Source organism: Peromyscus maniculatus, chromosome 14 (genome assembly GCF_049852395.1).
Source record: "Peromyscus maniculatus bairdii isolate BWxNUB_F1_BW_parent chromosome 14, HU_Pman_BW_mat_3.1, whole genome shotgun sequence".
NCBI lineage: Eukaryota > Metazoa > Chordata > Mammalia > Rodentia > Cricetidae > Peromyscus > Peromyscus maniculatus.
In genome coordinates this window covers 59,547,830-59,571,371 of record NC_134865.1, presented here as the reverse complement: position 1 = coordinate 59,571,371, position 23,542 = coordinate 59,547,830, and the positions used below count along the sequence as shown (strand labels likewise).

The window sequence follows — 23,542 nt, the reverse complement described above, 5'->3', positions numbered from 1 at the left end:
GGGTGGGGTGCCCTGAGAGAAACTCCCACCTACTCAGACAAGAGGCAGGGACCCCCAGGCAAGTCTCCCGCCCACCTCCATCCCGGCATCCCATGAAGACAGGTCTCCTAAGTCCAGGCCCTTCCTAGTGGGCAGCTTAGCCCAACCCTGCCTGAGATACATGCCGTGGAACAGCCAATGTGCTCCACATGTGGCGCAGTCTCCCCTACTCCCATCCCTCCAGTCCAGTCCCAGGTCGCCGAAAGCTCTCAACAAGCAAGCTATCCCTCCCCGCCCCCTCCCTGGCCGAGGACCCGGATTCTCATCCCTTCTCCCAGAAGCGACGGTCCCCAAGCTCACGGTATCTGAGCCCTCAACAGCCACCGCCAGCCCCAAGGCGAGGAGCTCGGGCTGCCAGGATCAGTGACAGTCAACACTCTACCTGAGAGGAGACTGCCGGCGGGTCCTCCTCCTCCTCCTTTTTCGAGGCCTTGTGAAGCCTGCTCCACCTGGCAAGGGACTGTCAGCAAATTCCCCTCTGCATCACCGCGCGAGCGGCATCCCGGCTCCTCCCAGTAGGAGTCAACCTCGGCCCCGCCCCACGCTTCTCTGACCTGTGGGGGAACCCGGGCTGGATGATCGTAAGCAGAGACCAAGGCTCTGCCCTGGAAATCCTGAAGCAATCAGCAACGATGACCATCGCCAATGCACAAGGCTGCCGCTCGCTCCCTGGTTGCGGTTTGCCGCGACTGAGGCTCTGGGCCTCGGCAGCTGCCTTGCCCACCCACCCTCTCCCACGCCTCAAACTCTCCTCCTAGCCATCCATCCATAGCCCAGCTATCCAGAAGCAAGGAAAGACATTCAACCTCGCTAAGGTAGCGCTCTGCCACACCCTAGGGCCACATCCGGGCAAGGCTCAGTTCCGACTCCTTCAGCAAAAGGAAGATCTATAAATTGATCACAACCCCATCCAGGAGTGGGATGAGTCCGGTGCATTTTGTCAGGACCACACTCCTCAAGTGGGTCTCAAGTTTCACCCAAGACCTGCCTACCCTGCTGGAGAGACCGGTTTTGAAATTTGAATTGGGGGCTGATGCCATGTGTTTGTCCCTGTCGCCCCAAGTAAGGGCAAAGTAAGGGCTGTAGGCAACTCTCCTCTCTTCTCTCTCTCTCTCCCTCTCTCCCTCTCCCTCCCCCCCCCCTCTCTTTCTCTGTTTCTGGGTCACGGCCTGGGTTCACTTATTTAATAGACATTTTATTATGGAGGTTCTCAGTACAGTAGCTAATGAGACAGGAGCCACTACTGGGTGATGTTTTATAATAGTGAGATGTTGTCAGAGCTGTTAGCAATATAAAAAGGCCGAGGAGGGAGCAGTGTGAGACAGGGTCAGGGAACGCTGGAGGAGGGGGCAGAAGTTAATAACAATGTCTTCCTGGGTTTTTATAGCCAGCAACACTAGCGCCCTTGCCAACCTGTGCTAGGTCTCCCCACGCCATGCACCTGTCCCCCCACCCATCACCCTCCACCCTCTGGCTGTCCTGACCTAGCCACCCCGTGAGAATTCAAGGCGGAGCCATTAGACAGGCAGGCTCTCCCAAGGTGTGAGCATTCACTCGCTCACTCATTCGTTTATTTATTCCATGGCACAGGAAGGCTTTTGACCATCCATGATTCTATCGCTACTGAGTTCTGAGTTCTAACCCTGACACTGCGGTCATCCTGCTCTGCTGTCCTCAGTGACCCACTCCATCTTTGTTTTTCCCTCTGCTCTCCCACTCACTGGGCTTTTCAGTAAGGGCCAGAGGGTATGGAGACAAACCAGTTAAGTGTAAATCTTGTATGAGGATTCTTGGGCTGTGTGTGGTGGCTCACACCTTTGATCCCAGCCTTCGGGAGGCAGAGGCAGGTGGATCTCTGTGTGAGGCCAGCCTGGTCTACAGAGTAAGTTCCAGGACAGCCAGGGCTATATGGAGAGACACTGTCACAAAAACAAACAAAAATCCTCAGTGTCTGTATGCAGGTCCCAGCTCAGCAGGGGGCTTGATCTTTCTGAGATGCATTGTTTGTTGTGGACTATTATTTTAAGATGTGGTACATTCGCTTATGCTGTGGAACATTTGTTTAATGATGCAAAGATGTGTTGCAATCTTCTCTGTTGCGTTTGTTTAACTCTGTGAAGCTGTGTTACTGTGCCTGTCTAAAATACCTGATGGTCTAATAAAGAGCTGAACGGCCAATAGCAAGGCAGGAGAGAGGGTAGGCGGGGCTGCCAGGCAGAGAGGATGAATAGGAGAAGAGGGGAGGGGTGAGAAAAGGAGGAGAGAGGACACTAGGGGCCAGCCACCGAGCCACACAACCAGCCATGGAGTGAGTAGGAAAGAAAGGAGTAGAGAATAGAGAAAGGTAAAAGCTCAGAGGCAAAAGGTAGACGGGATACTTTTAAGTTAAGAAAAGCTGTCTAGGGGGGCTGGAGAGGTGGCTCAGAGGTTAAGAGCACTGGCTGCTCTTGCAGAGGTCCTGAGTTCAATTCCCAGCAACCACATGGTGGCGCTCAGCCATCTGTAATGAGATCTGGCGCCCTCTTCTGGCCTGTAGACATACATGCAGGCAGAACACTGCATACATAATGAATAAATAAATCTTTAAAAAAAAAAAAGAAAAAAGAAAAGAAAAGAAAAGCTGTCTAGGGAGCTGGAGAGATGGCTCAGGGGTTAAGAGCACTGGCTGCTCTTCCAGAGGTCCTGAGTTCAATTCCCAGCAACCACATGGTGGCTCACAACCATCTGTAATGAGATCTGGTGCCCTCTTCTGGCCTGCAGACACACATGCTGTATACATAATAAATAAATAAATCTTAAAAAAGAAAGAAAGAAAGAAAGAAAGAAAGAAAGAAAGAAAGAAAGAAAGAAAGAAAGAAAGAAAGAAAGAAAGAAAGAAAGAAAGAAAGAAAGAAAGAAAGAAAGAAAGAAAGAAAAGGTGGTGGTGGCGCACGCCTTTAATCCCAGCACTCAGGAGGCAGAGCCAGGCAGATCTCTGTGAGTTCGAGGCCAGCCTGGGCTACCAAGTGAGTTCCAGGAAAGGCGCAAAGCTACACAGAGAAACCCTGTCTCGAAAAACAAACAAAAAAAAGAAAGAAAGAAAGAAAGAAAGAAAGAAAGAAAGAAAGAGAGAAAGAAAGAGAGAAAGAAAGAAAGAAAGAAAGAAAAGCTGTCTAGAAATAAGCCAAGCTAAGTCTGGGCATTCACAAGTAAGAATAAGACTCCATGCATTTATTTGGGAGCTGGGTGGTGGGCTCCCAAAAGAGAAAGAAAGAAAAAAAATATAATTGTTTGCACATGTAAAATGGAGTAAATAATCATGACCTCAAGGGCTGGTCATGAGAATTATCTGTGTGCCCTGAGAATGGTAGCTGTTACTGTTGTTAAGTTGGGAAACAGCAGAAAGCTGACAGGAACAGTTTCTCTCTTCTCTGCTCCCTCATCCTAGAACCTGTTACTGCGGGGGCCACACCCAAACCCCAAAGCCCATGATGGAGAGACCTGCTAAATGTGAGGTGCATGGCATAGGGGATCATACGGTGGTGCAGGAAAAAAAAAAAAGGAGACCCACATAAAGGCAGACATAGTGGCGGAAGAGATGACTGGTGTATCCCAACCACGCACGTACCAGCCGTTCAGGTGGGGGCCAGGCTTGTAGAAGTTTCTCGGTGAAACTGGGCGGAAGTGACTAATGGGGGACTGGGCATTTGTGTTCAGTGCCTGTGTACCGAAGATACATTTGCTCTCACTCATGGGGATCAGGGTGTGCTTTTGACCTGTGCTGTCGCCTCTGATCCACACTACCCACACTGTTGCCTCCATGGTCCTGTTGTTTAAATCCGGTGTTTTGCAGGGAGCGTAATCAAGAACGATAGTGAGAAGCAAAGGGGTTCCGGGTAGCACCGACGGAGCTGCCTGGCCAAGTCAGCAGCTTCTCCTGCACAAAAGTCTTCTAACGGAGCCCGCCATGATTTCTTCCCTGTCATGGTTTTAATGTTCTAGAATACTTGGTCTGCAACTCGTGGCGCTGTGTGGGGACACTGTGGAACCTCTGGAACAGTGCCTGGTTCACAGAAGTGGGTTGGGGGGGCAGAGGGGGCTAGGCCTGGAAAGTGGTTGCTGTTTCTGCGTTGGCCTGAGGCCTCTCCTCCCGGATCCACCAAGACGTGAACAAACCATGTGGCAAGCTCCCACCTCAGCCCCACACCTGGACACAGATATGCCTTCCCTGCCATGACAGACTGGCCGTCCTCGGCAACCATGAGCAAAATGAATCTTTCCTAAGTTGTTTGTGACTGGTATTCTGTCACAGCCATGAGAAGTAAGCAAACACGTGGTCACGTTCTTTCAGCCGGTGCAGAAGGGTGGCTGCCAGGAACTGGAGGGGTCCTTCCTTTCCCTCTCCCCTGTGAAAGGAGATCTCGGAAGTTTGCAACCTGTACTCACAGCAAGTGTGCCAGAGACTACATCCCAGTGCCCCCACCACACACACACACACACACACCACACACACACACACACACCACACACACACACACACCACACACACACCACACACACCACCACCTCCACCACCACACACACACACACACCACTGCCACCACACACACACACACACCACTACCACCACACACACACACACACACACACCACACACACACACACACACACACCACACACACACACACACACACACCACACACACACCACACACACCACCACCTCCACCACCACACACACACACACACCACTGCCACCACACACACACACACACCACTACCACCACACACACACACACACACACCACCACCACCACCACACACACACACACACACACACCACCACCACCACCATCACCGCACATACACCACTACCACCACACACACACACCACACACTTATACACACACACACACACCACCACCACCACCACCACCACACACACACCACACACTTATACACACACACACACCACACACTTATACACACACACACACACACAGTCAGCTGCAGCTACAGACTAAACCTTTGGCTGGGGGGTATAAAGGCGAAAATGTTCCTTTAACATGGAGCAGCCTGCTCTCACTTCCCTCTTCTTCCTTTTGAAGACTGAAACAGAAAGAGGTGACGCTGGGAAAAAAAAAAAAAAAAAAAAAAAACATTGCTGGGTCTCCAGGAGCTGATCGGGTAATCTAATAAGCAGGGCTGGCCTTCACACCCGAGGTGGATAAGCAGGTGGATAGAGGAAAGAAAACAGCTGAATGAAAAGCAAGAATGGGGTCATCAGGATGTCTCAGTGGGTAAAGACGATTGCTATGTGAGCCTGGAGACTTGCATTCCATCCCCAGAACCCACACACGATTTCACAGAGTCATCCGCGGGCCTCTACATGTGCATAGCGCATGCCTCTCAGTAATAAATAGGTTTTGCAAAAGAGGGAGAGAAAGAGAGAGAGACACAGAGAGAGAGACAGAGAGAGAGACAGAGACAGAGAGACAGAGACAGAGAGACAGAGAGAAGCAGAGATGATGGTGATGGAGAGGTCACTGGCAGCAAGAGAGCTGCAACTGAGAAGGAACCCTAGAGATGTGGTGTCATTCACACAGCCTCATTCCAGGGGCTGGGAGGGCAGATTGTAGGATTCCACTGGAAATGGACTCAGACAACATTATCTGCCTCACTGAGACCAGACTAAATCAATAGCCAAATATTTTATTTTAAAAGGAGAACAACAACGTATTTAGGAAGTATCTCAATAAAGAACTTTGAATAAAGTTTGTATGTCAGAGAGAGAGAGAGAGAGAGAGAGAGAGAGAGAGAGAGAGAGAGAGAGAGAGAACTTCAGACTCCAGGAAAAAACTCAGTCCCCCAAAGCCACAACCTTTGAGGGTCACAGAACAGGTTTTGATTCATCGCCATTTACAATAACCTTCACAAGATGAGAAGTCTTTTTTTGTTTGCTTTTGTTTTTTGAGACAGGGTTTCTCTGCGTAGCCCTGGTTGTCCTGGAACTCGCTCTGGAGACCAGGCTAGCCTTGAACTCACAGAGATCTGCCTGCCTCTGCCTCCCACCACCTGGTGAGAAGTCTTTTTATGTCTAGTGTCTAGAACAGTGCCTTGCTTACTAACTCCTTTCCCTGGCTGGGGCAGGGGAGGGGTGAAGCCCACATTCTCTTTTAAGATCTCCCAGTCGATTTGGAACACTGAACAGTGAACCTGAGGTTCCCAGGCCAGCTGAAGAAGGACTTCAGGAGCTAGGCTGCACAGCCAGAGTGTCCAGCGACCCTTGTTAGCCCTGGCAAATGACGTCTAGATATCTAGAAACCATTGCATCCCAACATGCACCTGGGCTCTCAATGACCTACTTAACCAAAGACCTTCCTTGTAGGAGTGCCTGTATTGCCAGAATTAGGCATAACCATACAGGGCCAAAGTGAATGCTCGGTGACACTCGGAATAAGAAGGGTGAGAGACCCACAGAAGCAGGCTATGCACACTAACTGCATGTTTTCATAGTGTCAGACCAATGGTTTTAGGTTCAGAGGTGGGGGATCCATACAAGGAGGTTCCCAATGCCTTGTGGACTGGAGCTTGGGGTCTAGGTGACAGGGGTCAGGCCGCAGATCCCACAGGACCCAGAATATGAACGCATGCTGCTGACAGGGGCAATCTTTTCAAACTGGAGCCAAGACATTATTTATATCCCAAGTGACAGTTCAGTTATCCAGGGTACCCTGTCCCCAAGAGCGAGCCAAGTGAAGGTTCATTAAAAGAGTAGGTTCTTGTCAACAGCTCAGACTTCTTTTCTCATGTTCTAATTCATCTTGCCGGGGGAAGAGAATTTGGTTTCCTGAGCAGGTGAGAACAACATACTGCCTTCTGTCTAATCAGACATGGTGTTGTAGAGCTACAACTGATGGTCTGGGGCCTACGTCTACACTGTGGCCTTACGCCTAATGGGAAATTCATGTCCCAGGCCGGGGACCAAAGTGAAAGACCCGGAGAATCACTTGGCTCTCTCTCAGTGGGGAGCCCAGGCCTCTCGTTTCCTGAGGCAGTCCTGAACTCCATCCCTCACTAATTTCCCGTGATCCCCACTCACCAAGGCCGCACCTATTGAGTGCTCTTAGCCAACAGCTGCCTCTTTGACCAGCACATCTGTCTGGGAAGAAGGGAAATTGAAGACGACCATCCACAGCCACTACCAATGATCAATATTAGAAACTCCTGGTGGGTGAGGTCAGAGGCAAGGGCTGATGACATCACAAGGGACATGCAGTTTTCCTGGAACTCTGGAGGGTCTAGACAGAGAGGGCTCTCCACCTACCATTGGGCAGGTCTAGGGGTGAGTGCTCAGCCTCCTCCCAACTCCACTTTGACCCTAGCCAATAGTTGGATCATGCCACTACAAAATATTTGGGTTCGTGTGCTGATGTTTTATTGGCCAAAGAACCTCCTTCACTACAAGCCAATTCTCCATGAAGCAGAAATACAGTGTTTCCCTGGGCTACCAAGCGAGGATCCCCTCTCCATGACTCAGGCTCATACTCTTAAGACCAGCTCTGTCATGTTTGTTCATTGAGGGATGGACACCTGTGGGGGGGCCATTCGAGGGGACCAACAGGCGGCATTGAAACTCATGGAACACAGCTGGGCAGTCGGCAAAGTCATGCCTGAGTGAGCCTTGGAGAGGTAAAGCCCGAACTATGGGTCCTGAGGACCTCATGCTGTTATTGAGCATAGCTCTGTTGCCTTCATGGTCACCACATCCCTCATAATCTATGAGTTGTATGCAAACTCTCAGGGGCTTTCTAGCTCCTCACTGGGCAGTGTTACTGGTACTTACAATAACAGTGATTGACTTTTTCCAATCATTGCTGCTGGAGCAGATTAATGATTCAACCACCACCCTTAGAAAGTATTTAGACATGTAGAATTGTTAGTAATGTTAGGTTAAGGTGTTTTCGTTAATGGCTTTAAGGGAGAAAAATCTTGAGGGGACAATTTAAAATTTAAAAAGGTACACTTTTAATAGTTGAACAGGGAACTGGTTGAGGTCAAGAAACAGGAACAATGGCAGCCTGGCTATTGTGGGCGGATGTTCCTTTCTTGCTAGGATGGGTTGATAATCAAAGATGATGTTTAATTCCTTGTACCCATTTCTGCCCTCAGCTTCCTGATATAAAAATCTGTTGATGAATGGGTATGTACCCTGAGGATTGAAAGAAGAGCCAACTGTTTTTCATTTATAAAAGTTTAGATTCACGATTCTTTTAAGATTTTTATAAGATTACCATTTAAGATAAATAATAAAGTGATTGATCCTTTCTTTGTAACTACAAAATGCAGCCTGCCAGTAAAAGAACTGACTGAGAAAAAAATACCTTGCTTGCTTACACTCTGTTAATCTATAACAAGTTGCTTGGACATGAATGTATGCGAGTTCTTAGAGAAAATTTGTTTTTCATCTGTAATACATAAAATGTTTAATCATGTATGGGATATGGAAAACATGTTGGTTTTTACTTGTATTCATTGTAATTACTCACTTAAAAAGTAGGATGTAACCACGTTATAATTTTTATACTGCTTGAGAGATTTGAAGCTGAAGGGGAAAATTAAGAATAGACAGAAGGGATATATCTGGATAGAGGTAAGAAAAGAAATAAAGGAGATGAGAGAGACGATAGAAAGACCCTAGAGGGGTGTGTGTGCGCGTGCGCCTGTATTTCTCTTTTTCGATGGCCCCAGAAAATTAAGTTTTGTTCCACTCACCAGCCCCAGAGAATTAAGTTTTACTCCCTCAGAGAGAAAGGTCAGTTGAATGATTAGTCCACCAACTCCGTGACTCCCCCCTCAATTCCTGAGCTGCTGAAGGCTAGTCGTCAAACAGCAGACACCTGCTTAGTGCTGGACCTTTTCTCTGTTTTATAACCTTGTGTTATAAAATACAGACAGAAAATTATATCTGAAACCCAGATAGTACTCACAAAGCGAACCCTGATCACCGGCACCCGGATCAGGGAATAGAACATTTACCACCACAAGTGTCCTGTTGCTGCAGGCCTCAAAAAAATGTATGAAGTAGGATTTCAGCTGATTATGACAAGCTAATACCCGGAAGAAGCCAAGGGCCTTCCAGAGGTCAACCCCAGGCTCAAGGAGTCTTGGTGATAGTGGCTCTTGAATATTAGCCATTTTCTTACAGTGAAATTTCTTGCATATTATCGTAGCTTTTTCATTCAATTCCTCTTCTAAGAACAGTGTGTTGATCATTTATTGGGCACCATTTCCCTTCTACTAATGGAATATTTAGATAACTTTCTGTGCTGACAGCTATACATAGCCCAAACCCCAGTTCAAGCCTCCCCGTAATTATCATCATTAGCAGCATCCAGCCAGGATCATCCCTGGACAGACAGAAGTATCTTATCAGAGATACCTCTATACTCTCTAAGAACAGACTTAAGCACCCAGACTACCTGTCTGAGAAGGCCTGGTGGATGTGCTAATTAAGCTTAATTTCCTCCCTTTCCAAGGTCTTATCTCTAGTTTTAGATTTACCTTTAACTATTAACTCAGAACCAAAGGGTTTCTACATACAGGTACTGACTCAGGCTGCCCAGCCACCGAGTACACTCTCCTGCCCTGCCAGAAAAATGAAGCAGCCAAAATAGCTTGGGCAGATAAGGGGCCAAAGGAAAATAAGGCAGTTTTATTTTCACTCACCACTGGTGGATTCCTAACACTTTAACAACTTCTAAGAATATAGTTGAGCACATAAAATCTCCTTTGCTCAGATATTAACCTACTTTAGCCCTCGGTTGATTCTATTCCTCATTAGTCACTTCCCTTTTGGGTTGCAGATGATGGCTGGCAATTACTGCTCTTTTGTGTGGATCTTATTGCCCCTCCTTTTGACGGAATTGAGGGAATTCAAGCCTGGTGACCTTGCCTTAACCAGAGCATTGCTATAGCATGGGTATATAACTGTAAACCTCAGAGACTTGGGGAACTAGACAGAGAAGAAATAAGAGAATGGAAGAACTAGATGGGTAGGAACTGGAGAGGAATGAACTGAGATGGGGAAGAACTAGATTGAGGGACTAGAAGAGAGGCTAGAGAAGCAAGATGGAAGATGAGGAAGAGCCAGGTGGGGAAAAACAAGACGAGGAAGGAGATGGGAGAGGAGCTAAGATGGGAAAGAACTAGATGGATGAGAACCTAGATGGGGCAGAACTAAGATGAGAGAATTAAGACAGAACTTAGAGGACAGCGGATAAATGTAGAGAGGAATCAGGCAAGAAAGGAGCTAGGCATGAGAACAGAATAGAAGCTGTGTAGAGTGAGAACTGACTCAGAATAATAAAATGTATGGACTAAGGAGTTTTGTGTATGTAGATTCATTTGATATTGTCAGAGGTTAGATTATCAGCAGGTTGTAAGTTCTTCCGAGGATCCTGGGAGAGGACTATCAGTGGGCTGGACCCCAACTGTCCCATCATCCTGTGCGGTCTCCCAGCCTCAGTCCTTCCTCTCCTGCCCTCCTCCTCCCAGACACAGCTCTAGATGGACTTTCCTGGAGGTCTCTCCTTGCTTTGCTTTATAGTTAGAGCAGCTAATTATTCATCCCTAATTGGTATGATTTGCCTCGTGGTGTTGTGAAATACTTAGCTATGTAAAGATGTGTTACATTTGTTTATGCTGCATTTGTTTAATTATGTAAAGATATGCTGCATTTGTTTCACCTTGCCTGACTAAGGGCATTTGATTGGTCTAATAAAGAGCTGAACGGCCAATAGCTGGGCAGAAGAGGGGTAGGTGAGGCTGGTGGGCAGAGAGAATAAGTAGGAGGGGGAATCTAGAATGGGAGGAGAAGAGAACAAGGGGGAAAGAGAGGAACACACCTGGGGTAAGAAGCCAGGCAGCTGCCAGACAGACAGACAGACAGACAGACAGACACAAGCAGTGAAAGTAAGATATACAGAAGGAAAGAAAAGTAAAAAGCCCCAAGGCAAAAGGTAGATAAAGAGAAACAGGTTAATTTAAAAGAGCTAGCCAGAAACAAGCCTAAGCTAGGCCGAGCATTTATAACTAATAAGAAGTCTCCGTGTCATGATTGGGAGCTGGTTGGTGCCCCCCCCCCCAAAAAAAAGGCTGGTACATTGTGGTCTGGTTTTAAAGTATGCATTAATGCAGTCAGAACAACACACACACACACACACACACACACACACACACACACACACACACACCTTTTAGGTAACATTGTACTTTTAAGACACCTATAAGGGTTGGGGATACAGCTCCATCAGTAAAGTGCTTGACTTAAATCTCCAGAACCTGCAGTGATGTGTGCTTGTAATCCCAGAACTAGGGAGACAGAGACAGGTGGATCCCTGGGGCTTACTTGCCAGCCAACCTAGCCTACTTGGCAAGCTCCAGGCCAGTGAGAGACTTTGTCTCAAAAAACAAGTTGGATAGTGACTAAAGAATGCCACCCTAGGTTGTCCCCTAACCTCCACACAAGAGTCATCTATGATAGGGTATGCAGTTGTAGTTTGTCCAATGTCACTGCTCTGTGGTACTCTAACTATATATGCTATAAATCCCTTGACCATGGCTGATGTATGTTTAGTTATTTCCAATTTCTTCCTTTCTTTTCTTTTCTTTTTTCTTTTTTTGGTATATTGATCTTTGGCTAAACAACGTGCATTCTCACCAGCAAAAGTGCGAGTTCCCATTGCTCCACATCCTCACTAGCATTTGGTGATGTCAGTGCTGGTCTAGATTTCAGAGATGCCAATAGGTGTGTCTTCCAGGTAAGAAGCAGCAGCTTATTGGTGCTTTCATTTGTAACCACCTAACGCTGGAGGACTTCCCATGTTCTTATTTGGTATTTGTGTTGTGTTGATGTGTCTATTATTTGTATTTTGTTAATGTGTCTTTTGCTTGTTATAATTGGTTTCTTGATTTTTTTATTGCTGGGTTTTAAGGATTCTCTATATATTTTGGATAACAGTACTTTATCAGATGTGGCTTTTATAAATATTTTCTCTCATTCTGTGGCTTGTCTTACCCTTTTGACATTGTCTTACAGAGCAGAAGTTTTAAATTTTAATGAAGTCCAGCTAGGCGATCAATTATTTCTTCCATGGATGATGTCTTTGGTGTTGAACCTAAGAAGTCATCACCATACCCAAGGCCGTCTTAGCTTCCCCTGTGCCACCTTCTGGGGGTTTTATAAGTTTGCATTTTACACTTAGGCTTAGGATGTATTTTGAGTTACTTTTTGAGGAAAGGGTAAAGTCTGTGCTTTGATTCATCTTCTCCCCCCAGTTGTTCCAGCACGGTGTATGAAGGACTTGTTTTTGCTCCATTATGCTGCCTCCACTCCCCCATGCCTCCACTCCTCCATGCCTCCACTCCCCCATGCCTCCACTCCTCCATGCCTCCACTCCTCCATGCCTCCACTCCTCCATGCCTCCACTCCTCCACTCCTCCACTCCTCCATGTCTCCACTCCTCCATGTCTCCACTCCTCCATGCCTCCACTCCTCCATGCCTCCACTCCTCCATGCCTCCACTCCTCCATGCCTCCACTCCTCCATGCCTCCACTCCTCCATGCCTCCACTCCTCCATGCCTCCATGCCTCCACTCCTCCATGTCTCCACTCCTCCACTCCTCCATGTCTCCACTCCTCCACTCCTCCATTCCTCCGCTCCTCCATGCCTCCACTCCTCCATGCCTCCACTCCTCCATGCCTCCACTCCACTCCTCCATGTCTCCACTCCTCCATGCCTCCACTCCTCCATGCCTCCACTCCACTCCTCCATGTCTCCACTCCTCCATGCCTCCACTCCTCCATGTCTCCACTCCTCCATGCCTCCACTCCTCCATGTCTCCACTCCTCCATGCCTCCACTCCTCCATGTCTCCACTCCTCCATGTCTCCACTCCTCCATGTCTCCACTCCTCCATGCCTCCACTCCTCCATGCCTCCACTCCTCCATGTCTCCACTCCTCCATGCCTCCACTCCTCCATGCCTCCACTCTGCCAGGCATCCACTCCGCCACCCTAGACTCTAACCCTGGACTCTGGAACCAGAGAACCAATTAAACTTTCTTTTATAAGTTGCCTTCTCAGGGTGTCTTATCACAGAAAGAAAAAGCAGTATATGTATAGAAGTGTGTCTGAATTCAACATTTAATTCATGTAATGGATTGTCTACCTAGACAATTATGTCACCTAGGGACAGAGACAGCTCTGTCTCTCCCTTTCCCATCTGTATGATGTCATTTCCTTTTTCTACACTGCACTAACTAGGATTTCCAGTGTGGTGTCAAAAAGCTGTGTTGGGGGAGGGAGTGGATTTTTCTTGATCTCATGGGAAAGCTTCAAATACCTTACTACTGATTTGATATTAGCTGCACATTGATTTGGAGATATTATTTACAAGTAAAGGATGTCTCCTCTGTTCCTAGTTTGCCAGGAGTCTTCATTTTTACATTTTAAAAGGTTTCTATTAATATTCTCTCTCTCTCTCTCCCCCCTCTCTCTCCTCTCTCCTCTCTCTTCCCCCCCCTGCCACCATGTGTGTGTGTGTGTGTGTGTGTGTGTGTGTGTGTGTGTGTGTGTGAAGAGAGAGACAGAGACAGAGACAGAGACAGAGACAGAGAGGACAACTTCTGGGAGTCAGCCCTCTCCTTCCATCATGTACATTCTGGGGATGAAATTTAGGTCATCAAGCTTACTACGCCACCTGCTCAGCCATCTCACAGGCACATGCCAGAGTTTCTAATCATGAGTGAACACTGGATTTTTTGCTAACTGCTTCGTCAGTACTGCTACAGTTTGGATCTTGAATGCCCCTAAATGTCCACATGTCTGCGTGTGGCTCCCAGGCTGGCGCTATTGGGAAATGGTGGGACTTTTGGTGGGTGAAGGCTAGTGGAGGGGAGGGAGTCAGGTCCTCGGCTGAGGGGGGAGTTAGAAGCCAAGCCCTGGCTCTTCTTTCACACCTGCCAGGAGGTGAGCACCTCACTCCACAACACGCCCCTCCCATGTGCTACCTCACCACAGGCCCCGAAGCAGTGGGACTGACCAACCATGGGCTGAAAACTCTACGACTCTGAGCCAAAACGATCCCGTTTTCTTTACTAGCTGATTATGCTAAGGATTGGTTCCTATAGTGGAAAGCTAACGTACTTGTGCTGGCATGATGATCTTTATTGTGTTCTTCTGCCTGTTGATCTGACAGATCACATGAACTGATTTTTATTTTTGAATCTTTATTGTCATAATCATGAGTGTTCTGACTGTATATCTGACTGTACACCACATGCGTTTAATATCCACAAAGGCCAAAAGAGTGTGGGATCCCCGAGGACTGAAGTTACAGATGGTTTTGAACTGCTGTGTGGATGCCAAGAGTCCAACTCGGGTCCTCTGGAAGAGCGACCAGTGCTCTCAACCACTGAGCCACCTCTCCAGCCCCTTAACTGTTTTGTTTTAGCACCCTGGCAAACCTGGGAAAGGTTCCCTTTGATGTGTATATGATTTTTTTTTTTTTGAGCTTAGGATCGAACCCAGGGCCTTGTGCTTGTGCTTGGTAGGGAAGCGCTCTACCACTGAGCTACATCCCCAACCCAACATAAATACAAGGTTTTTTGTTGTTCTGGTTTGTTTTTTTTGAGACAGGGTTTCTCTGTGTAGCTTTGCGTCTTTCCCAGGCTGGCCTCGAACTCACAGAGATCTGCCTGCCTCTGCCTCCCGAGTGCTGGGATTAAAGGCGTGTGCCACCACGCCCGGCTTGATTTTTTTTTAATAAAGTGTTGTATTTGAATTGCAACATTTTATTGATGATTTTTTTGTATCAATGCCCTTAAGTTTTATTAATATCTTTGTCTGGGTTTAGCATCAGTGAAATGGTAGTTTTACAGAATAAGTTACAAAGTATTCTTATGCTCCTATATCCTGGAATAAATAATACAATCAATCAATAAATAAATAAAGTACCTGCAGAGGCCAGAAGATGGCATCAGATTCCCTGGAACTGGAGTTACTGACAGTTGTGAGTGCCCATGTGGGTGTTAGGAATTCAACCTGGGTCCTCTGCAAGAACAACCAATGCTCTTAACCTCTGAGACATCTCTTCAGCCCCTAGACTAACGTCTTCACCTGAGTAGATTCAAATGGTGTTTTTCACTATCTCAACTGGCTTAATACACTTAACACAATGCCCTAAATATGCAGCTCCAGCACCGTTCTGTGGTGGTAATCTAATTGTATTGAAATATTATTTTGATTTGTACTGAAATATTAATTTGATTGTATGTTAATAAATAAAGTTGTCTGGGGGTCAGAGCTATTAGAGCCATAGCAAGAGTGTGGCGGTGGTGGCACACGCCTTTAATCCCATAGATATCTGTGTGTTCAGGGTCAGAGCTATTAGAGCCATAGCAAGAGTGTGGCGGTGGTGGCACACGCCTTTAATCCCATAAGATCTCTGTGTGTTCAGGGATACAGCCAGCATTGGAGACATATGCCTTTAAGACCTAGGGGGCTGTACATTCAGACAGTGACGAGGCAGTCATGTGTTTGGGTTTACAACCAATGAGAAGGCAGAACAACATACTTTAAAAATACGAACCGAGAGGAAGTAGGTCTCTTTTCGCGAAGCTGGGACAGCAGGAGGAAGGGTGAGATTTTAGCTCTGAGCTCTGACCTCTCGGCTTTCTCTTTTACATTGTTTCTGTGTTTCTTATTTAATAAGACGGTTGGTTACATCTACATCTGGCGCCCAACGTGACAAGAATCCATTAAAAACTGCTTGGCTTGGCGGCAGGTCCGCTTTCCCGCAAGGGCGGCAGGCGGCCCGCGGCGGCGGCGGCGGCGGCGGCGGCAGCGGCGGCACACGGCGGCCAGCGGCGATCGGCTTCTTAGTCCGAGCTGCTGGCGTCCTAGTCCGGGTAGCAACTTCTAGCCCGGGCCTAGGTCTGTGAGCAGCTTGCCTAAAGCCGGTGCTACAAACAACTCAGACCTGCCCTGCCGAACAGGGCCCTGCCTGTAAAGCCAACGCACGTGGTCGGAGCTTAAGGAAGCCAGACCCAAGCCTTGACTCGGCACAAGAGGGAACACGTGGCTGCATTTAAGCTTTAGCCGGCTACGCTTTCTTGTGCGTTCTCTCTTTCCTCTCTCTCTCTCTCTCTCTCTCTCTCTCTCTCTCTCTCTCTCTCTCTCTGGATTTACACCTGGGACACTAGGTGACTGCTTTGAAAATCCCCTCGGATTTCTACTGTTCTACGCAGATTTGGTAAGTCATAATATATCAGATATTTTAAAGGAAACTATCTAAAAGAGAATTTTTTTCCACATTAAAAAACAAATGGGTTTTATGTGTACATTGGAAGAAAATTGGTTTTTGTTCGAAATTTTAGGCAGTCTGGCAATGGAACAACTATATAATATTAGTATTGGTGGAATTATGCACCTCATCACTATAATAATCCACATTTTAATATTTAAAAAGATAGTCAATTTAAGTGCCAGGATAACAGCGTTAGAAGAACTTGTTAAACCTGTAAAAATTCAGACAGAAGAAATTAACAGTGAAGTTGTTTCAAGTCGGGATCATAAGGTTGCAGAAAGAAAGCCTGTTTTCACACAGTCACCCTTAATTTATCCTGTAACAGTACAGCAGATGCCTGATCAAATGGCTACACAAAATACTTGGGCTCCAATTGAAATGTTGGATTTAAAAAGGTTTAAGGAGGCAATAGTATCTTATGGCATGCATTCCCCATATGTAAAGCAAATGTTAAACACTTGGTCAACATATAATAGGATAGTACCACAGGACTGGCGGGACCTCGCACAAGGTGTTCTGGAACCCAGCCAGAGACTTCAATTTCTGACTTGGTTTAAGGAGGAGGCTAAAAACATAGAAAAACAATGGAGGGATAAAGGAGTACAAGTTTGCCAGGACCAGCTTATGGGCGAAGGCCAATATGCTTCAGCACAAGCACAATGTTTATATGATGTCCAAACCCTAATTTTATGTCGAACGGCAGCCTTGAATGCATGGGACAAAGTTGAGGAACCAGGAAAAAAATCTGAGTCATTTACAAAGGTGAAGCAAGGCCCAAAAGAGTCTTTTACAGATTTTTTACAAAGACTGGCTTCAGCAGTAAAGAGAACGGTCTCGGATTCAGAAGCTGGTAAGGCAATAATTGAATCTTTGGCCTTTGAGAATGCGAATGCAGCATGCAAAAGAATAATCAGGCCATTAAGGGCAAGATCTGCACCTATGGAAGATTGGATTAGAGAAACAATTAATGTTGAAGCTGATGAGCATGATGATACATGGGTAGGAGAAGTAATTTCAAAAGGTTTGAGGAATGTTAGATGTTTTGGATGTGGAAAGCAAGGACATTTGAAAAGGGACTGTAGACAGGTCATTTCCAGAAACAATGTTTCTTCAAGGAACAATGGCAACAGAATGCCCCTTCCTTCTGGAGTATGCAGAAGGTGTGGTAAGGGAAAACACTGGACCAACGAATGTAGATCAACAAAGGACAGACAGGGTAATCCTTTGCCTCAGTCTTCGGGAAACTCCCAGAGGGGCCTCAGGCAGGCCCCCAGTGCAAATCCAGTTCAAACCTTTCCGGCAGCCATAGAGGAAATGCCTGCTCTGGCGAGCGATTAAATAACCAAATGCCTATTGGAATAAATCATGCTGGTCAGAATGATGAAACAGAGAGAATAGAAAATTCAGGAGAAAACATAAAGAAAATTTTTTGGCAAACTTCTATTAATGAACAAAGACCAAAATTAACGATAAAAATAAATGGTGTTTTGTTGTCTGGTCTGGTAGACACAGGTGCGGACGTTACCATAATTGCACCAGAATTTTGGCATCCAACTTGGCCTCTTCAGGAGGTAAACGTTCAACTGTTAGGAATTGGGACATTATCTCAGGTGAAACAGAGTGCAAGATGGCTCGAATGTATAGGTCCAGAAGGACAGAGAGGAAAATTAAAACCATATGTGGCTAACATAACTATGAACCTGTGGGGTCGAGACTTGTTGCAACAATGGAATACTCAGATTAACATCCCTCCAATCTCAGAAACAAATCATAAACTAGCACATGTTACTGAGAGAAATATTAGAAGATATTGTTCTAATGAGTGGTCACCAGCCATCCATATTATACAAGAACAGGGCACAATAACTGATGATCTTCCAAAGACACCAACAGCTCTACCTTTAAAATGGTTAACAGACAAGCCTGTATGGGTCCACCAATGGCCTTTAACAACAGAGAAACTCCAGGCTTTAGAAGAGCTGGTAGAAGAACAGTTAAATGCTCAGCATATTGAAGAATCAACCAGCCCTTGGAATTCTCCTGTATTTGTTATTAAAAAGAAATCTGGTAAATGGAGAATGGTAACAGACCTTAGGGCAATTAACAAAGTAATTCAGCCAATGGGTTCTCTACAATCTGGGATGCCTTTGCCTACTCTGTTACCAAAAGGATGGCCTCTCATAGTTATTGATTTAAAAGACTGTTTCTTTTCAATACCCTTACAAGAAAAAGACAGAGAAAGATTTGCTTTTACAGTGCCTACTTATAATAATTCTCAACCGGTTAAAAGATTTCAATGGAGGGTCCTCCCACAGGGAATGTTGAATAGCCCAACTCTGTGCCAATATTTTGTACAACAGCCATTGGAAGTGATACGTAAAAAAATTCCTAAATCTATAATTTATCATTATATGGACGATATTTTACTAGCTGACTCAAATGCAGATACTTTAGAAATAATGTTTGAAGAAGTAAAGAAAATTTTGCCTCGCTGGGGATTACAAATTGCTCCTGAAAAGATACAAAGAGGAGATTCTATTAATTATTTAGGATATAAAATAGAGCTACAAAAAATTAGACCCCAAAATGTGCAAATTCGGAGAGATAGACTACAGACTCTTAATGACTTTCAAAGATTATTTGGAGATATTTCTCATCTACGAACTATTGTTGGGGTAAAAAATGATGAACTGACTAATTTGTTCAAAACCTTAGAAGGTGACAAGGACTTAAATAGTCCAAGAGAATTATCACCTGAAGCTGAGAAAGAATTAGCATTGGTAGAAAAGAAAGTGCATGAAGGACACGTGAATCGTATTGATCCAAAGCTGGATTGCATTTTGGTTATCTTACCTTCTAGGCGTTCTCCTACTGGAATATTAATGCAGAGGGAAGATATTATATTGGAATGGATATTTTTACCAAATAAACCAAATAAAAAATTAAAAACTTATGTGGAAAAAATCTCTGACTTGATTTACAAAGGAAAATTGAGACTTCGTCAATTAGCAGGCATAGACCCAGCAGAAATTGTCGTACCATTAACTAAGGAGGACATTGAAAAATTATGGACAGAAAGTGAACCTTGGCAAAGAGCTTGCAGTAATTTTTTGGGAGAAATTAACAGCAAATATCCCAAAAGCAATAGAATTGATCTTATAAAGAGAGCTGAATGGATCTTGCCTCGAATTGTACGGCAAAAACCCATATCTGGAGTTCGTACATTTTATACAGATGCCAACAAAGAAGGAAAGGCAGGTTACAAATCAGAAAATTTAAGTAAAGTGGTTCAAAGTCCGTATAATTCAGTGCAAAAATCAGAATTGTATGCTATTCTGTTGGTATTAATGGATTTTTCAGAACCTCTCAACATAGTAACTGACTCTCAGTATGCTGAAAGAGTGGTGTTACATATTGAGACTGCAGAATTTATCCCTGATGCTTCAGAATTAACTTCACTATTTATTCAATTACAAGATACAATCAGGAAAAGGAATCATCCTTTATATATAACTCACATTCGATCCCATACTGGTCTGCCAGGCCCTCTAGCACAAGGCAATGAAGAGATTGATAAATTATTGATAGGAAATGTGCTGGAGGCCTCAGAATTTCATAAAAAACATCACGTTAATAGTAAAGGTTTAAAAAAGGATTTTTCCATAACCTGGCAACAAGCCAAAGAAATAATAAAGAAATGTCCTACTTGTTCCTTCTACAATCAGACGCCATTACCAGCAGGATGTAACCCAAAGGGTACTCAGAGAAATGAAATCTGGCAGATGGACGTGTTTCACTTTGCAGAATTTGGAAAATTGAAATATGTACACCACACTATCGATACTTATTCAGGATTTCAATGGGCAACTGCTTTGAGTTCTGAAAAAGCTGATTCTGTAATCACTCATTTGCTAGAAGTTATGGCCATCATGGGTATACCTGCACAAATCAAAACTGACAATGCTCCATCATATGTCTCTGTTAAAATGAAACAGTTTTTTGCTTATTACAATATAAAGCATATTACAGGCATACCACATAATCCTACAGGTCAAGCAGTTATAGAAAGATCAAACAGAACTCTAAAGGATATGCTAAATAAACAGAAATGGGTAACAAAAACCCCCAGAAATAGACTGCATAATGCTCTTCTAACTTTGAATTTTCTGAATGCCAATGAGAAAGGAACAACAGCTGCAGAGAGACATTGGATAATAGAAAAAACTACAGAATTAAATCAGCCTATATACTTTAAGGATGTGCTGACCTCAGAATGGAAACCAGGGTATGTATTACATTGGGGACGTGGTTTTGCTTTTGTTTCTACAGGAGAAGATAAGCTGTGGGTACCATCAAAATTGATAAAGGTTCGATTTGAACAAGAGAGACCTCTTAATTAGAGGAGGTGATAGTTCATCAACCAGCATGAACATCCAATTTAAACTAACTTGTATCAATAAAACATGCCTTTTCATTTCATCAGATAATAACTTGCCAAAAAGGAACATCCCCAAAATTAGTCTTGGGGAAAGGTTTTTGTTTTTGTCTTTTAGGAGAATGAAGGTTAAGGAATCTGAAGAACACTGGACAAATGAGACAACTGAAGAAAAGGGACAAATCATCTATCCCAAGAAACAGAGTGAAACGGTGTATGGGTATATATTATCTAAAAAAAAAAAAATTTTATGTCTTCCTAAATGTTTGTTTCTGCTTTTCTCTAAAGATTTAACACTATTGGTCTTCTAACAGTCCCAGTTCAATTAAAATTTAAAGCTGACTTTGGAGTTGGAGAATGGCTCTCTCCTTCTTTAAAATCAAGCATGTTGTTAAAAGGAAAATGCAAACTCCCTGTATCATGCCAGAATAAGAGCCATCTTCTGCTATGGTACAGGACAAAAGCAAAATTAATTAAGGGACTATTCTATTACTAATCTCAACTCTTTGATTCTATTCTGATTCTTTAAACTTTTCTCAAAGTATAAATTTTATATCAAAATTTACGAGATTAATATATATATATATATTTTAAACTTTGTTAAGATATGAATGGTCACATAGAGTACTAACTAATTCTAGAAAAAAGGCTAGCTGCATATATATGTTTTTGTGTTCGAGTCTCTTATCAGTTTTCTGCAGGAAATCACGGCCTGGCCTAACATCAACTGAAGTCTCCAGAAAGAAGATGGGGCCCCACAACAACAACAATTCCACGTGGACAATAATAATATCATTAAGCTGACAAACATCATCCACAGATCAGCTTTGAACTACAAGGTGCTCAGAGCAAATTTGAGATGACTAGCTGAGATGATCCAGTCTCAAAGACTACTTGAATAAGGACTTGAGATAAACCCTCAACTTTGGCATTATACACAGACTGGATAATGAAGGATATAGTTACCTCTCCTAGAATTTGACAATTAACCTAAAATTTTTCTTTCAGGATAAAGAAAACTTCGCCCATACCCAGCAGGAAGCAATTTTAAGAATACGACGCCCACATTCCCAAAGAGGTGGTGTGGGGCAGGTGGTTTTTTGGTCTTTTTAATGGGTTCTGGGTCTGGGATAATTTTCAGTATTTAGGGGGGTTGGTTACAAGTTATTGTCAAGGGTTAGGAAAAAGGCTAAGCAAAGGAGATTAGATTTAAGGTTCTTGTTTAAAAAAAAAAAAAGAAAGAAAGAAGGAAAGAAAGAAAGAAAAAAAAAAGAAAGAAAAGAGAAAGACAATTACTAGTTTTAAATACTTTACATTGGATTGAATTGTTTTATATTGTACACAAATTTGAAACTGATATTGTTAGAAAATGCTATATGTATATTTCTAATTGTATTTATTCCATCCATTTAACAATGTAATGCAAATTTCTGATCCTTGAATGTTATTATTATCAACTATTAGGATATAAAGAAATGAAAGCTAGTAGTTAGACATTATCATAGAACTTGTAGTCATATTGGATATGTTTTAAAAATTGAGCAGAGATGTTTTAGACAGGTCATCTTCAAACCCTTCAGAGATCTACAGAATATGGCATTTAAAATGTTTTAATAACTTAGAAAATTTTTCTTTTTTGAGACATGTCGGCTCCTGGCAGTACCAATCTACTTTAGAGAAAATATGGGCATTGAAGAAACTGCATATGGAGTCAACTTTCATTCTGGCAAAAGTTAGCCACTGGACAACAAAGTATCCTCGAATCAACAGGACAAAATGGACAGACAGATCACGAAACAAGGGACTACTGATTCTTGCCAAAACAAGTGTGGTTATGGCTTTATCAAAAGGCATCTTCTGAGGCCAGGACAATATGGCCCCATCCCTGAAGTGGCCTTCACATCCGGAAAAGGTACGGTGCCCTTTTCTTCGAAGGCAGCTTAACAGGCAGAGGGCCGATGGATTCTGTTGTACAATGGAACAGCAGCTGAAAGCTCATGCCTCTCAAAAGTAGACTGGCATTTAATAGAGGGATGTGGAGAAGAAGGGGATGCTGAGATGAAGCCATATATACACAGCCAAGAAGAATGGACAGCTGAATTAAAAAACTGTCAACAATTTCCAGAATTTAAAATCCTGAATCATGACAGGACACTAGTGGAATTCAGGTGTTTCTGGTACGTGGACTGCTCTCACCCAATGTGAGGTTGAACTGTTGACCTTGTGTACATCCTACTTCACAAATGAGTCTGTCAGATACACTAAGCCTATAGGCTGAAGATGATGCCCCAACACTGCGGAGAAACCTCAGGTGACTGCCCAGGCAGCTGGCTGTTTCTGTCAACTCACAAAATTTTTTTTGGAAGTTGCTTGCATGCACTTCCTGTTTTTATTTTTGTTAGCTAATATTATTCCCTTCTTGGGTCTCTGAGGGAGTTGAAGATTAGTTAGTTATGGTTGAAGATTAGTTAATTATAGTTGAAAATTAATTAGGATAGAAAGTACATTAGATACATCTTGGAATTATCAAAATAGGATAGATAATGGAATTATTTTCTCTGATTCGTCAAATACCTGTTTAGGTATTTATTACTTGTATATATTGTATATAGTTATTGTACTTTTGTATATAGTTTTTCTTTTGTTAGTCATAACCTTTTGCTTTTTTTCTTTTTATTAAAATAGAAAAGGGGAAATGTGGTGGTAATCTAATTGTATTGA

At 44.1% G+C, this 23,542-nt stretch overlaps 1 protein-coding gene and 1 long non-coding RNA gene across 12 annotated transcripts in view; one reads left to right on the top strand and one right to left on the bottom strand.

Moving 5' to 3' along the window:
* Tmem63c (transmembrane protein 63C) overlaps nt 1-7,259 on the bottom strand; it is an 82,065-nt gene extending 74,806 nt beyond the window's left edge. For 4 of the 11 annotated variants that reach the window (XR_013044428.1, XM_042260972.2, XM_076551138.1 and 1 more), the window contains exon 1: nt 7,120-7,258. The gene's annotated coding sequence lies outside the window, so the exon portion shown is untranslated. Of the gene's footprint in view, nt 1-421; nt 880-7,119 lie in introns of those variants that run through there. The other 7 variants (XR_013044427.1, XM_006990309.4, XM_076551137.1 and 4 more) reach the window with 3 other exon arrangements.
* A 43-nt stretch (nt 7,260-7,302) lies between these two features.
* On the top strand, nt 7,303-8,398 carry LOC143268472 (uncharacterized). The gene is made up of 2 exons (XR_013044426.1): nt 7,303-7,362; nt 8,190-8,398. It is a non-coding gene; the product is annotated as an uncharacterized LOC143268472 (long non-coding RNA).
* Nucleotides 8,399-23,542: the final 15,144 nt, after the last annotated feature.